General features: G+C 38.3%; 2 long non-coding RNA genes across 2 annotated transcripts in view; one reads left to right on the forward strand and one right to left on the reverse strand.

Moving 5' to 3' along the window:
• LOC106992809 (uncharacterized) overlaps positions 1-15,211 on the forward strand; it is a 36,970-nt gene that overhangs the window by 16,922 nt on the left and 4,837 nt on the right. Inside the window, exon 2 of the long non-coding RNA XR_013402554.1 lies at positions 13,211-13,382. This is a non-coding gene — a long non-coding RNA (uncharacterized LOC106992809). The remainder of the gene's footprint in view (positions 1-13,210; positions 13,383-15,211) is intronic.
• Positions 1,288-9,473, reverse strand: LOC144333631 (uncharacterized). The gene is made up of 2 exons (XR_013402553.1): positions 2,450-9,473; positions 1,288-1,814 (listed from the first exon to the last, which is right to left on the reverse strand). It is a non-coding gene; the product is annotated as an uncharacterized LOC144333631 (long non-coding RNA).

The following is a 15,211-nucleotide window of genomic DNA, read 5'->3' on the forward strand; positions in this document are numbered from 1 at the left end:
CATATAAAAATTAAGCAACACACTCCTCAGCAACTAATTTGTAAAAGAAAAAAAATTGCAAGGGAAATTAGAAAGTACTTTGAGGTAAATGCAAACAAAACCAAGGTTTACTAAAACTTATGATCTGAAAAGAAAGCAACCTTCAAAAGGAGATTTATAGGTAAAAAGACCTAAAGTTAAAAAAAATAAAAGATCTCAGTTGGTAGCCTAACCTTACTAGCAAAAGAAGAGCAAACTAAACCCAAAGTTACCAGAGGTGTGGAGATGCTGAAGGTTACAATGGTGATCATCATAGTAGATGAGAGAAAAAAAATAGAATCAATAAAACCAAACACTACATTTTTTTGAATAAACAAAACTGTCAAACCCTTAACTCATTGACTAAAAAAGGAGAGATGGTGTAAATAGCCAAATTCAGAAATAAAAGTGGGTACATTACTACAACCCTTACAGATGTTGAAAGGATCATAAGAGAATGCTGGAAACAGTTGTATGCCAACAAATTAGGTGACCTTGGGAAATGGAAAGAGTCCTGGGGACAGAAATTACCAAGCCCCACTCAAGAAGAAATAAAAATCTGAACAGACCTATAAAGAGTAAACAAATTGATTCAGTCTTCAAAAATTCCTCAATAAGCAAAAGGCCAGGACCAGATGGCTTTATTGGCTAGTTCTAGAAATCATTGAAATAATACCAATCCTCAAAACAAAGTACTCTCCTTCCAAAATACACCCAAGGAGAGAACACTTCCTAACCCATCTTGTGAAGCCATCATTACACTAACACCAAAGCAAGACAAGACACAACAGGAAAAGAAAACTGCCAACCAGTGTCTCTTAATGTAAATACTCGTAAACTCTACAACAACAAAGGCAGCAATCCAAGTTCAACAACATGTTAAAGGGATTATACACCCTGCACAAGTGTGATAGATGCCAGAAATGCAAGTGAGGTTCAGCCTCAGAAAATCGATGAATGTAACACATTACATTAAAAAAAGAAGAAAATAATCATCTTGATGTAGAAAAAACATTTGACAAAATTCAATATTATAAAAACACTCAGCTAACCACGGAAGGAGGTCTCTCTTCCTTGGCCCAAAAATATCCTTTTGGGGCTGTGAAAATGTAGATACAACCACTCCGGACACAAGCTGATAGTTGCTAAAGCTGGAGTTAGACACATAGGAGTTTACTATGCTTCTGTCTACTCTCATGTTCTTGAAATTTTTTGTCATAAATGCTTACATCATCACGTGTAAAAGATATATTACTTTGACTACTTTCATCAGAATTACAGGTCTTTATATTCTCAGTACACCTAAGTCATCACAGGATAAATTTGCCTTCCATTTTATGTCAGGTCATTCAGCAAAATATACATTAAGTGCCAGTCCTTGGGCTAATGCATAAGCAATGTGTGAGAACACTGTCTTAGTGAATTTGAGCTTCTCTAAAAAAATTCCATAAACGAGATGGCCTGTTCTCCCAGTTCTGGAGGCCGGAGGTTCGAGATCGAGACGGTGGTGCATCTGCTGTCGGGTGAGGGCCGCTTTCTGGTTTCCGGACAGTGCCTTTTTCCTGTGTCCTCACATAGCAGAAGAGACGGGGTACTCTCTGGGTCCCTTTCATAAGGGCACTAATCTTATCATGATGATTCATGAGGCTCCACCTGCAAAACCTAATCACCTCCCAAATGTCCCACACCTCCCAATACCATCACTTTGACCATTAGGTTTCCAACTGTGGATTTAGGGGACACATTCGGTCTATGGCAGGTACACATGGAGATGATTCTTGAATTTGAGCTTCAATCTATTAGGGTAGGAAAAAAAGCAATGAAAATATGATATAAATATACTTCACACACACACCCACACACACACACACAAATTTTCATACCCAGTAAGACAGCTAATGTTTAAAAACATACAGACAAAACATAAAATAACAAGCATTTGTTGGGTTGTGGAGGAATCAGGACAATTAAGCATTCATGGTAGAAACACAATACAGTGCAGTCACTAAGGGAACTGTGTGAAGAGGAATATAATATAGTTGGTCACTGTGGGGAACTGTATGGAGAGGAATATAATATAGTGTGTTCACTATGGAGAACTGTATGGAGAGGAATATAATATAGTTGGTCACTGTGGAGAAGTATATGGAGAGGAATATAACATAGTGTGTTCACTATGGAGAACTGTATGGAGAGGAATATAACATAGCACGGTCACTGTAGGGAAATGTATGGAGAGGAATATAATATAGTGTGGTCACTGTGATAACTGTATGGAGAGGAATATAATATAGTGTGGTCACTATGGAGTACTGTATGGAGAGGAATATAATAGTGTGGTCACTGGGGAGAACTGTGTGAAGACTCCTCAAAAATAGCAGAAGAGACTAAAAACTAAACAGAATTACCTCAAAAAACTAAACAGAATTACCATATGACCAGCGATTCCACTTCTGGGTATATTCTAACAAACAGAAATGAAAAACGAAGACTGGGATTCAGATAGGAGGGATCCGTGCACCACTGCTCCTGGCAGCACCACGCAGAATAGTGGAAACCTGGAATCAACCCAGAAGCCATTGCTGGATGAACGAGTAAACACGGTGTGGGGCACACAGATGGTGAAATGTTATCCAGCCTTAAAAAGCAGGGCAATGCTGGCACCTGCTTCCACATGGCTTCAACCCAAAAACATGGAAAACATTATGCCAAGTCACAAAAAGACAAACGCTGCAGGATTTCACGTCTGCGAGGAATCTACAGCAGTGAAGTTTCCAGAGACTGAAGGTAAAGCGAGGGCTTCCGGGCTGCGGGGCGGCAGGGGGCGCTGTCGTTTAACGGGTGCGGCGTTTCCGGGGGAGAAAGTGGACCGTTCTGGAGATGGAAGAGGTGTCCGCGGCACCACAGCGTGAATGTGCTTAATGTCACTGAACAGTGCACTTCAAAATTGTTAAAATGGGCAATGTGTGTATTTTACACGACAGTGTGTATAAAAATGCAGCATGGAATCTGCTGATGGTAAAGGAATGCTCAGGGCTGACAGGAAGGACGAACAGGAAGACGCCTCAGAACAGACACTGCCACTCATGTGAGACGACACAGCAGCAGGCCCAGCGCCGTCTGGAAGAAAGACCGAGCCAGGAAGGGAGGAAAGAGGATTTCCGTCCAGAGCCGCGACACACAGCCCCGTATCTCTCCAGCGGGGCTCAGCCACAGGCTGCGCCAGGCCAAAGCTGCTGTCTCCATTCCAGGTTTTGCTCAGGGGACATGGCCCCGTCTGGTACTGTGGGTTCCCTGCACCGTCTCCCCTCAAACCCCCGCCCGAGGCTCATCACCTCGACTTGGCTTTCGGCACCGTGCTAGGCGCTGCTTGTGCTAAGAAAACCCCGTTCTGGGATCTGAAACTGTGGTCGTTCCCACCCGTAATTTGCAGTTAGACGCTGACTGGCCTCTCCCCATCACCCAGGAGGAGGCTTGGAGATTCCTGCCTGCCCCGGAAGCCACGAGCAGCTCCCAGGCAGGACTCGGAGCTCAGTCCAGGCTTTTCCTTCATGGACTCGTTTGCGTGTGAGACGCGTGTGTGCACCCACTCAGGGCTCACAGTGTGCACCCACCCACTCAGGGTCATACGGGCTCTGCGTAGGGGATCCAGAGGAGGAAGATCTTCCCCGGAGGACTCTCATTGTTCCTACAAGATAACAGAAGCCCATAAGCTGCAAAAATGAGATTCAAAGCCAGGTCAGAATGAGTTTAACTGATGTCCTTTCCACCACTAGTTTTCAAGAACTGAGCATTCTGTGATCTATGAATGAACAGCTTGTAATACAGGCACGTAAATATTTGGGCCTGTTGAAGGGACGCGCACCTTAAGCATATTTATCTATGCATACACATATCTTTAACTGGATGATTAATGCTCTAGTTATCTGGCATGAAATAGCCTTAGATTTTATGTTTTCATCAGCATTTTAGAAACTTTATGTTGTATTTATCATTAGAAATCATGATGCCAAACTATCCTTATGAAATGAACATTGTACTTACTATTTGTCAAATTGCTTCAGCAACACTGAAGATGTAATTATTGGAATCACATATTGGAAAAAAATACGTGATTGCAAAGAGACAGGACAAAGGGAGGTAGCTGAAGGCAGAAAGGTCACTGCGATTTTCTCAAGTCTTGCCGATAGACTGAAAATGGAGGAAAAGAACACATTTCATTCTGGCTAGTATCAGCCGACATCCTGATGTCAGGAGAAACACGCTTTTAAGTCTGATGCTATTTAGCTTTTCAGCAGGCAAACTCCTTCAAAAGCATTCGAAGGTTCAGCACACATATTGAATTTTAGATACCTCTCAAAACTGTCTGAAAAATAAATCTTTTTCTATGATAAGATTCAGCTGGTGATTTGTTAAACAATGTTTCAGGGGCTGAATTCCTGCCACATTAAACATGATGTTTCCCTTGTTATCTAGAATGTCTTTAAGAAATTCCACTATCAGTTTATAAATTTCTCAGCTAGCCCATTGAAAGAGCCAGAGAAATTAAATGATCCTTCACTCTGTTGAGAAAAGAAAACCTATGGGTACGATTGAGTTCAGAAAGTACCTATCTCCTCAAATTTTCTTCTAAATATGTTTTGAAAAAGTAAAAATGTAGTAGCATGAAAGAGCTAATGTAAAAATAATGGTAAAATGTAAGAAAATTTATATTTTCTGCATGGAAAAATAACTGATTTTAATTGTTGACAGTGACGACGGAAGAACAAGACGAAAATTATCCTGGTAGTGAATTAGAAATCAGTAGATAGGAGCTGTACATTCTAGACATGGCCAAGTGATCAGGAGACCAGAGCTGGACAGGAGGCTTCCACAGCAATGGGAGTGACTTTTAGGGGTGCATTTCGGCGGAGCAGAGCAAGCAGAAGTCACCACAGTGACCCCAGGAGAGGGAGGGGAGAAGATTACATCCGTGGGATGAAGCCTGCAGAGCCCAACTTTCTGAACAAGGGGAAATACATTCTGCCATTGTCATGATGGGAAAAATCAATTAACTCATGATTTATTATCCACTTATTTATTTAGTTATTCAGCAACTCTGCTGAATGCCTGCTACGTCCCAGGGATACAATATTGGCCAAGTCAGAATAAGTCCAACAATAACAGCATTTACAGTCCAGTAAAGACAGAATTAAACAAAAAAACAAATGAACAAGTTATAAATACTGTAACTGCATGCTGTGAAGTGCTAAGGTTTGCACAGTGTGGTGGACAGTGGCCCTGGCATTGAGAGGGGCTCATGGAGACTCACCCAAGTCTGTGGGTTGAGGGTGGGGACCAAGAGCTGAGTGGCTGTGAGACCACTGGGTGCATACACTGCCTCTGGGCTGCACAGCAGAGGTCTGGTTGAAGGTACAAATTTGTGCACCAAGGTGGTAATTGAAGAGAAGGGCCTGGATGAGGTTATCAGAGAAGAAAGTCCCAGGAGGAAAAAGGTACTAGAGGGAGTGCTGAGAAGTTCCAGTTCTGACCAAGTAAGCCCTGTGTGCTGGGTTAGCAAACAGAGGGCCTGGAAGGCGGAAGAAGGCCTGGGAAGTAAATACCACAAAACCAGGAGTAGAGAAGGAGGAGCCTTCATCGGAAGGCTGAGTGCCCCTGCATGGTGGAGTCAGCTGAGTGTCATAACTGCATGATGACCGTAGAGGCCTCAGGACCTTAGAGAAGATTCAGGAGTGAAGTGATAAAGGCAGAAGCAAGAAGCCAGGAAATTCCCCAAACAGATTTACATTTCACTGCTCACCTCCTCCCATTGTCACCCGCAGATCTTCAGATGGGCCTCCTGCATGCTCTCTGCGGTCACTGCACTCTCTTGGGTTGGTTCTCTATATCAAGTCAGGTGGAATCCTTGCTTGGTTTCAGGGAAATACAGCTCTTTTCTGTAAGTGTTTATTCTCTCAACCTCAAACCACAGGGAATAATTACTGCAATTTCACTTTAATGCCACCTCATACCAAAAGCTTTCTCTGTGTGTATGACTATTGGTTGGGTATCCACCTAGTAGTAGAAACTCTAGGTGATATGTGTATGTTGGGATTCAAGAGAGAATGGCAGAGTTTCACAGAGAAGTGACCCAGCTGACGCTCTCAGCAGCAGGCTTTGATAGTGCAAGCTGCTCACACCCTCACCTGCACTTCGTGTGGTCAACAATATTAATAGAGCATTTCTGGTGGAATGTAATTTTGTTTCATATTGTTTTAATTGTCCTTCTCCTAACGGTCAATGGGATTGAACAACTTCATTTATTCATTGGTTATTTGGAGACATCCTTTGGTGAGTTGCCTGTTCATGCTTTTTGCCCTTTTATTGACACTTTTCTTTCTTAATTTATAAATATTATTGTTATTATTACTGTAATGATTCCCTTGATAGTTATGGGTATTGCAAATGTTTTCTTTTCATTGGTGACTTTTTAAACAAACAAACTTAGTGGGGTCTTTGATCAATACAAATTCCTTTTTCTTTATAGCCAAAGCTTTTTAATCCATTTAAGATTTTTCCCTCCTATTCTAATAACATAGGAGAGTATATTTCATTATATTCTGGTAGTGCGATAGTTTTACATCTCACATTTAGATCTACAATCCATCTATATTTTATTTATTTCACTGTGTACTTCCATTTGATCCAGCACCACTCACCCAAAAGCCTTTCCTTTTTCATTGCACAGTGCCAGCTTTGTTTTATTTATTTATTTTATTTTATTTTTCCATAGGTTGTTGGGGTACACATGGTATTTGGTTATGTAAGTAAGTTTTTTAGTGGTGGTTTGTGAGATTTTGGTGCGCCCATAACCTGAGCAGTAGGCACTGCACTCTATTTGTAGTCTTTTATCCCTCATCCCCTTCCCATTCTTTCCCCTCAGGTCTCCAAAGTTCATTGTATCATTCTTATGCCTTTGAGACCTCATAGCTTAGTTCCCACATATCAATGAAAACATATGATGTTTAGTTTTCCATTCCTGAGTTACTTCACTTACAATAATAGTCTTTGATCTCATCCAGGTTGCTGCAGATCCCATTAATTCTTTCCTTTTTATGGCTGAATAGTATTCCATCATATATATATATATATATACTGCAGTTCCTTTATCCACTCATTGATTGATGGCCATTTGGGTTGGTTCCAAGATTTTCCAATTGCAAATTGTGCTGCTATAAAATGTGTATGCAAGTATATTTTTGATATAATGACTTCTTTTCGTCTGGGTAGACACCCAGTAATGGGATCGCTGGATCAAATGGTAGTTCTACTTTTAGTTATTTAAGGAATCTCCACACTGTTTACCATAGTGGCTGTATTATTTTACATTCCCATCAGCAGTGTAGAGGTGTTTCCTAATCACCACATCCATGCCAATATCTACTGTGTTTTAATTTTTTGATTATGTCCATTCTTGCAGGAGTAAGGTGGTATCGCATTGTAGTTTTAATTTGCATTTCCCTGATCATTAGTGATGTTGAGCATTTTTTCATATGTTTGTTGGCCATTTGTACATCTTCCTTTGAGAATTGTCTATTCATTTCCTCAGTCCACTTTTGTATTTTTCAGAATTTCAGAAATGACTCATTTATGTATTTATTTTTTATTTTACGTTAAGTTCTGGTATACATGTACAGAATGTGCATATTTGTTAGATAGGTATACATGTGCCATGGTGGTTTGCTGCACCTATCAACCTGTCATCTAGGTTTTAAGCCCTGTATACATTAGGTATTTGTCTTAATGCTCTCCCTCCCCTTGCCTCCCACCCAATGACAGACCCTGGTGTGTGATGTTTCCCTCCCTGTGTCCATGTGTTCTCACTGTTCAACTCACACTTATGAGTAAGAACATGCAGTGTTTGGTTTTCTGTTCCTGTGTTAGTTTGCTGATGGTAATGGCTTCCAGATTCGTCTATGTCCCTGCAAAGGACATAAACTCATCCTTTTTTATGGCTGCATAGTATTCCATGGTGTATATGTATCACATTTTCTTTATCCAGTCTATCATTGATGGACATTTGGGTTGGTTCCAAGTCTTTGCTATTGTGGATAGTGCTGCAGTAAACATATGTGTGCATGTGTCTTTATATTAGAATGATTTATAATCCTTTGGGTATATACTCAGTAACGAGATTGCTGGGTCAAGTGGTATTTCTGGTTCTAGATCCTTGAGGAATCGCCACACTGTCTTCCACAATGGTTGAACTAATTCACACTCCCACCAACAGTGTAAAAGCATTCCTATTTCTCCACATTCTTGCCAGCATCTGTTGATTCCTATCTTTTTAATGATTGTAATGATCACCATTCTAACTGATGTAAGGTGGTATCTCATTGTGGTTTTGATTTGGATTTCTCTAATAGCCCCCTTTTTTTTTGAGACGGAGTCTTGCTCTGTCGCCCAGGCTACTGGAGTACAGTGGTGCGATCTCAGCTCACTGCAACTTCCACCTCCCGGGTTCAAGTGATTCTCCTGTCTCAGCCTCCCAAGTAGCTGGGACTACAGGCACTCACCACCGCGCCTGGATAATTTTTTTGTATTTTTAGTAGAGACAGGGTTTCACCATGTTGGCCAGGCTGGTCTCAAACTCCTGAACTCAAATGATCCACCTGCCTTGGCCTCCCAAAGTGCTAGGATTACAGGCATGAGCTACTGCACCCAGCCAATAGCCCACTTTTTGATGGAATTGTTTGTTGTTTTCTTACTGATTTCTTTGAGTTCGTTGTAGATTCTGGATATTAGTCCTTTGTCAGATGTATAGATTGTGAAGATTCCACTCTGTGGGCTGTCTGTTGACTCTGCTGACTGTTCCTTTTGCTGTGCAAGAGCTCTTTAGTTAAATCCCAACTATTTATCTTTGTTTTTATTGCATTTACTTTTGGGTTCTTGGTCATTAAATCCTTGCCTAAGCCAGTGTCTAGAAGGGGTTTTCCAATGTTATCTTCTAGAATTTTTATAGTTTCAGGTCTTGTATTTAGTTTCAGGTCATTATATTTCCCTACTTTATGATTTTGTTTTCTTTGACAAAGATCAGTTGGCTGTGAGTATGTGGGTTTATTTCTGGGTTCTTTATTCTGTTTGATTGGTCTGTGTGCCTATTTTTATACCAGTACCATGTTGTTTTGGTGACTATGGCCTTATAGTATAGTTTGAAATCAGGTAGTGTGATGCCTCCAGATTTGTTCTTTTTGCTTAGTCTTGCTTTGGCTACGTGGGCTCTTTTTGGTACCAAATGAATTTTAAAATTGTTTTTTCTAATTCTGTGAAGAATGATGTTGGTATTTTGATGGGGATTGCATTGAATCTGTAGATTGCTTTTGGCAGTATGGTCAAAGACCTCTACAAGGAAAACTACAAAACACTGCTGAAAGAAATCATAAATGACACAAATTGAAATACATCACATTCTCATGGATGGATAGAATAAATATTGTGAAATGGCCAGCTTTGTTTTAGATGAAGTTTCCCTGTGTGCTTTCTTTTCTCCTGACTCTTCATCGATCTGTTTTTAATCCCTTTCACTAGTGCCACACTGTCATATGAACTTACTTTTCCAATAAATCTTGATATTGGGCAATGTATATTCTTATCTTTGCTCTTCCTCAAAATTTTTTGCTATTCTTGTTTCTTTCTGTTTCTACATAAATCTTATATTAGCATGTCTGTCATCAACACACAAATAAAAATAGCCAACTGGAATATAAGGAGAATTTTTACTCTCACAATATTACTTCCTCTAATTTGAGAAAATGGTATGTTCTTTCATTTGTTTAGGTCGTCACCCACTTCTCTCAATAATCTTTTTATAATTTTGGTATAGAGGTGTTACACGTATTTAGATTGTTTTCTAGATATTTGATAACTTTTGATACTATGGTAAATAGCATGATTAAAAATTTCTTATATTAAGTGCTAGAAAATAAAATAATTTTTGTATAGTGACATTGTATTCAGCAAGCCTAACTCACCTAAATTATTAAATTTGATAATTTATAGAAAATTACTTTTATAACCATGTGTTATCTGTAAATGAAGATACATGTATTTCTTTACTTAAAACATTTCACCATGTATTTATATGCCTTATTTCACTGACAAGAAACTCCTATAAAATGTTGACTAAAATTGTTAATAATAAATATCTTTTTCTTATTCATGATCTGAAGATAGAAGTTTTTAATATATTAATATTGGATCTAAGATTTGTTTTGGGCTCCAGTGATACCATTTTTCAGAGAAAGAAGGTAATTTTTATAGCAAATTTTTACAAGGTATTTAAAAATAATTAATAAATATTGAATTTTATCAAAAATGTTTTTATCATTTACCTAATTTTTATTTTATTTTCTTAATATATAAAAATATGTTAATATAAACTCAGTTTTTATATTTATCTATTTTATATATCAAGGAACCCATTTTACTTATATTTGTTTGTCATATTTGAATCCACATTTAAGATATAAATTGTCCAGTAATCCATATTGTCAGATTTGTGAATCAAGGTAATACTGGTATCATAAAACCCATTGCAATGAATTCTATATTTTTCATTTTACCATGAAGAATTGATATAGTCTTGGTTTTGCTGAGAATTCTCAGTTTGCTGAGAATGATGGTTTCCAGCTTCATCCATGTCTCTGCAAAGGACATGAACTCATCCTTTTTTATGGTTGCATTGTATTCCATGGTGTATATGTGCCACTTTTTCTTTATCTAGAAATATGATTTGAGCCAGCAATCCCATTACTGAGTATATACTCAAAGGTTTATAAGTCATTCTACTATAAAGACACATGCACACATATGTTTATCGCAGCACTATTCACAATAGCAAAGATTTGGAACCAACCCAAGTGCCCATCAATGATAGTCTTGGTTATTTATTTAGTAAAAGTTTGGAAGAATTTATCAATGAAGCCATCTGACACATGAGTCTACATTGCAGTAAGGTTTTAATAACAGCTTCTGTGTCTTTAAGAGCTAGGTATCTGTTCAAATTTTCTATTTATTCTTGTATAATTTTGATGTGTGATGTCTGCCTAGGAAATTGTTTTATTCAAATGTAAATATATTGACATAAACTCATTCATCGTTTCCTCTTATGGTAGTTTCTATTTTGTTTGCTGGTGACCACTTTATATTCCTCATATTGGCAACTGAGGAATACAATGGAAAGAAGTACATATCTTATACTTTACTTAAGAAGAAGTCTCTAGGGAATCCCCAAGACAATATGAGACAAAAACAAAAGCACAAGAGAAATATGAAGCATCTGGCATATATAGTTAGAAAACAAACACAATCCAGATCCTAGCCAGATTAACATAGAATCTCACAGTAAAGATGTTTTTGCCTCAGTTTCTATTATCTGATAATTATATCTGGCTTTTGACAAAATAAAATACTATGTGATAAGCTAGAAAGTAAGAAAAAATAGTCTAAAGAGACAAACATGAAAATGAACTCAGATATTGCATGGATTTTAGAAGTATTAGAGTATTTAAAGTAACTGAATAATATGTTAAAAGCTGTCATAGCAAAAGAAGGCAATACTCAAAATTAGTTGGACAATGTAATCAAAGAGATAAAAATGCTAAGAAAGAATGAAAAAGAAAGGCTATAAATCAGAACACTCTAATGGGAAATAATGAATGTTGTTGATGGGCTCATCAGTGGAATGGATTCTGCCAAGAGTCAGTGACTTAAAAATATGTCAATAGGAACTTCACAATAAAAATGACTGAAAATTTTACAACAATAGGAATTCGAGAACTGTAGAAAAATTTCAAAAGGTATATGTAACATATGCACAGGGGATGGAAAAAGATAATCCATACTAATACTAATCAGAATAATACTGGACTAGAGAAATTAGCTTAGGACAAAGGTGACTTCAGAACAAGAAAAAATGTTCAGAGATCGGGGCATTACATGATACGTGGTTCACTTCTTCAGTAAAGCATAGCAACAGTAAACGTGGACATACCTAACAACAGAGCATCAAATTATGTGAATCAACACTCAACAGGACTGAAAAGATAGAGAGACGAATCTACTACTACAGCTGGAAAATTCAACACCTCCAGTTCAGTAATCAAGAGATATGGCAGGCAGAAAATCAATAAGGACATAGTTGAACAGAACTTGAACAGAACCATCAGCTTGCTCTAATTGCTGTTTATAAAATACTCCATGCAGCAATAGTAGAATACACATTGTCCCACTCACGGAACATTAACCAAGATGGCGACATGCTGGACTGTAAAGCACACCTTAAAAATATCAGAGAATACACAGCATATAAAGTATGTTCCCAGATCACACTGTAATTGACTGCAAATCAGTAGCAGAACAATAGATGGAAAGAAAAAACCCGAATATTTAGAGATTAAACAGTACACACTTAAATACACATGAGTCAAAGACCTTTCAAGAGAAATTTTAAAATATTTTGAGCTAGATAAAACTGAAAATACAACTTATCAAAATTTGAGGGATATAGTGAAAGCAGTACTTAACAGGGAAATTTATGGTATTAAGTGCACATCATAAAAAAGGAAACATAAAATTAATAATCTAAGCTTCCGCCTTAGGAAGAAGAAAAGAAGAAAGGCCAGAATGATCATCTGGACATGGATTAGGAGTGGAGAAACCAGTGTACACCCATGTGAACCTCAACATAGATTCCATAAAGAAATATTTATAGAAATATGTATGTACATGTGTAGATTCCTGCTCTGTCACTCACTAGGGCAATGACATCCCAATTTCAAAGATAATATGAAATACCCAGGTCTTTGCTTCAATTGCTAATCTCCAGTAAAAGGAACCAGGGCTTCCCAGAGCAATTGTGGATTCTAGGAGTAGAACAGGAAATAGACAAGGTAAGCTGGGGGCACTTTGGAGTGCTAGAAAATTAATAACTGCTGAAAAAATAAAAATGAACAGCCACATTGCCGGGGCATGTCAGGGCCACAGGAGCCAAAGGAAAGATCTGGCCTGCAACTGAAACTGGAATGATTAAACAATAATGACAACAAAAAGCAGCATTGGTTCATAATCCAATTTATAAAATAAATATGAGTTTATAGTGATATGAACAAATGGGTAAATATGTAAATATTTAACAGACAAATCTCCCTTGCAGAGGAATTCCAAATAAGGTGGCAGTCTCCATGCTCTTAAAGGAGGAGAGTGTAACTCACACTGCATAAGTGAAGGCCATGCATAGTGAATTTGCTTCAGTGAGTCTGGAAAGTGGGACAAGGGAGTAACTTTCCTGTGGAGAAACCTGGCAGAGGCCACAACCGCCAAGTGAGGTGGGTGCTACAGTGATGAGTCATTGACCAAAGGTGCCTTGACAGAGTGTAATAAAGATAGCACTTCTATAGTCTTCTTCCCCAAATTCCATAATCCCAATCGGATCATCAGAAAAACCCCAACTGAGAGAAATTCTACAGCATACCTGACCATTACTCTTCAAAACTATCCCAATCATTGAAAACAAGGAAAATCTGAGAAACTGCCAGCGGATAGGGGTCTAGGGAGATGTGACAACTGCATACACAGTGGCATCCCGGATGGGGTCCTGGAACAGAAAAATAACATCAGGTTAGCAACTAAGGCATCCCGAATAGGCTTTGGACATTATTAGTCAATGATTATTATGACGCAAACATATGATCATTATGTCAAGATAGGGAACACATCTCCCATCTTGTCAAATAATTTATTGAGCATATTTATCAATTGTTGTTAAGTCAAGTCTGTCTGATAGCCTTGTTTGATTTCTGATCTCCTGATGTTTGATTTTTATTGATATTAAATGTCCTGATTGTGCGGAGTCAGTGCAGTCTGTGTGTGTGCTTGGTGACATCTGAGTGAATGTCACACGCTTGTGTAAATGATAGCAGAGAGAATGGGGGGTCCATATGATACCATCTTTCCCCAAAGTGGAGCCATTTGACACTGGCTGGTGGCCCAGCTAGAGGCAGATGACGCCTGCTCACCAAGGACCGAGGTCACCCAGCTGTGTCTCAGCCTCTCTTTGAGGGAACCCTTCTTTCTCACTCACCCATGCTTCTAGGGGTCACATTTGGAGCTCCAGCTTCAGCCCCTTGAGATTTAAAGTCAGTTTCTGTTCCTCAGACTCATCCCCTCTTCCCTCCAGGGCCAGCGTTCACTACATCCCTGGCCACATCAGCCCTCAGGGATTTGGTCTTTATGGGGAAAGACAGGAAGAGTATTTTAAGACATTTAAAGTAGAAAATATTTTTGGCCTTGGGGAAAAATGTTAAGGGTCTGAGAAAGAAAAATAGCCTAATTAGATTCCTGGTGACATTGACTTCCCAAAAATGGCAAATGTTGCATGGAGAAGGAGAGAGATCTTCCCCGTGAGCCAGCAGGACAGTCATGAGGGCAATGCCTTGGAGGCATGTGAGAATTGGGTAAATTCAGTGGCACACACTAGTGATTTGAACAACAGTTTATGGCTCTCTCCCCTCTCTCTTTATTTTTTCTTTACAGTTTTATTCCCTCTGGTTCATATTATCCTTTTTTTCTAAAACTAATGTGATTTTTGAAACAACAGATGTGATAAACCAACATTAAATTACGTTCCCAAATTTAAGAAAAGGTTTAGGAGAAAGTAGTTTCATAATCAATGTTTGATAAGCACAATTATTTTTTAACATGTAAGACTTTACCAACTTAAATCTAGACAGTACATTAAAGTTTAAAAGTCCAGTTTGTAGGGGTGTATCAATAGTTAAATTAATAATTTTAAAATTTCTTTATTTCTGGCATAATATTCTATTTTTATTTTCACTTATAAAACATACTATACGTTTGTATGCAAAATGTAAGGTGCCAATACCTTTGTTGAGTTTTGAAAACATTTATTAATTAAGGAACATCAACATATAAAATTATCTTCTAAATAAACTTTATGTTGATCAATAATTTCTGGATCAAATTAACTTTAAGCAAACGAGAAATATGTACAGCTGTCACAGTATAATAAAATAAAAAATGATCATTTCATGGATTTGAGTCAACTGGACATTTTCTGCATAGTTTATAATGTACAGAAGCTGGAAGATGCATGTCTGATACATTTCCTGGGAATAAATGTATCATCTCTGAAACT

The sequence above is a fragment of the Macaca mulatta genome, chromosome 13 (genome assembly GCF_049350105.2).
Source record: "Macaca mulatta isolate MMU2019108-1 chromosome 13, T2T-MMU8v2.0, whole genome shotgun sequence".
NCBI classification, from domain to species: domain Eukaryota; kingdom Metazoa; phylum Chordata; class Mammalia; order Primates; family Cercopithecidae; genus Macaca; species Macaca mulatta.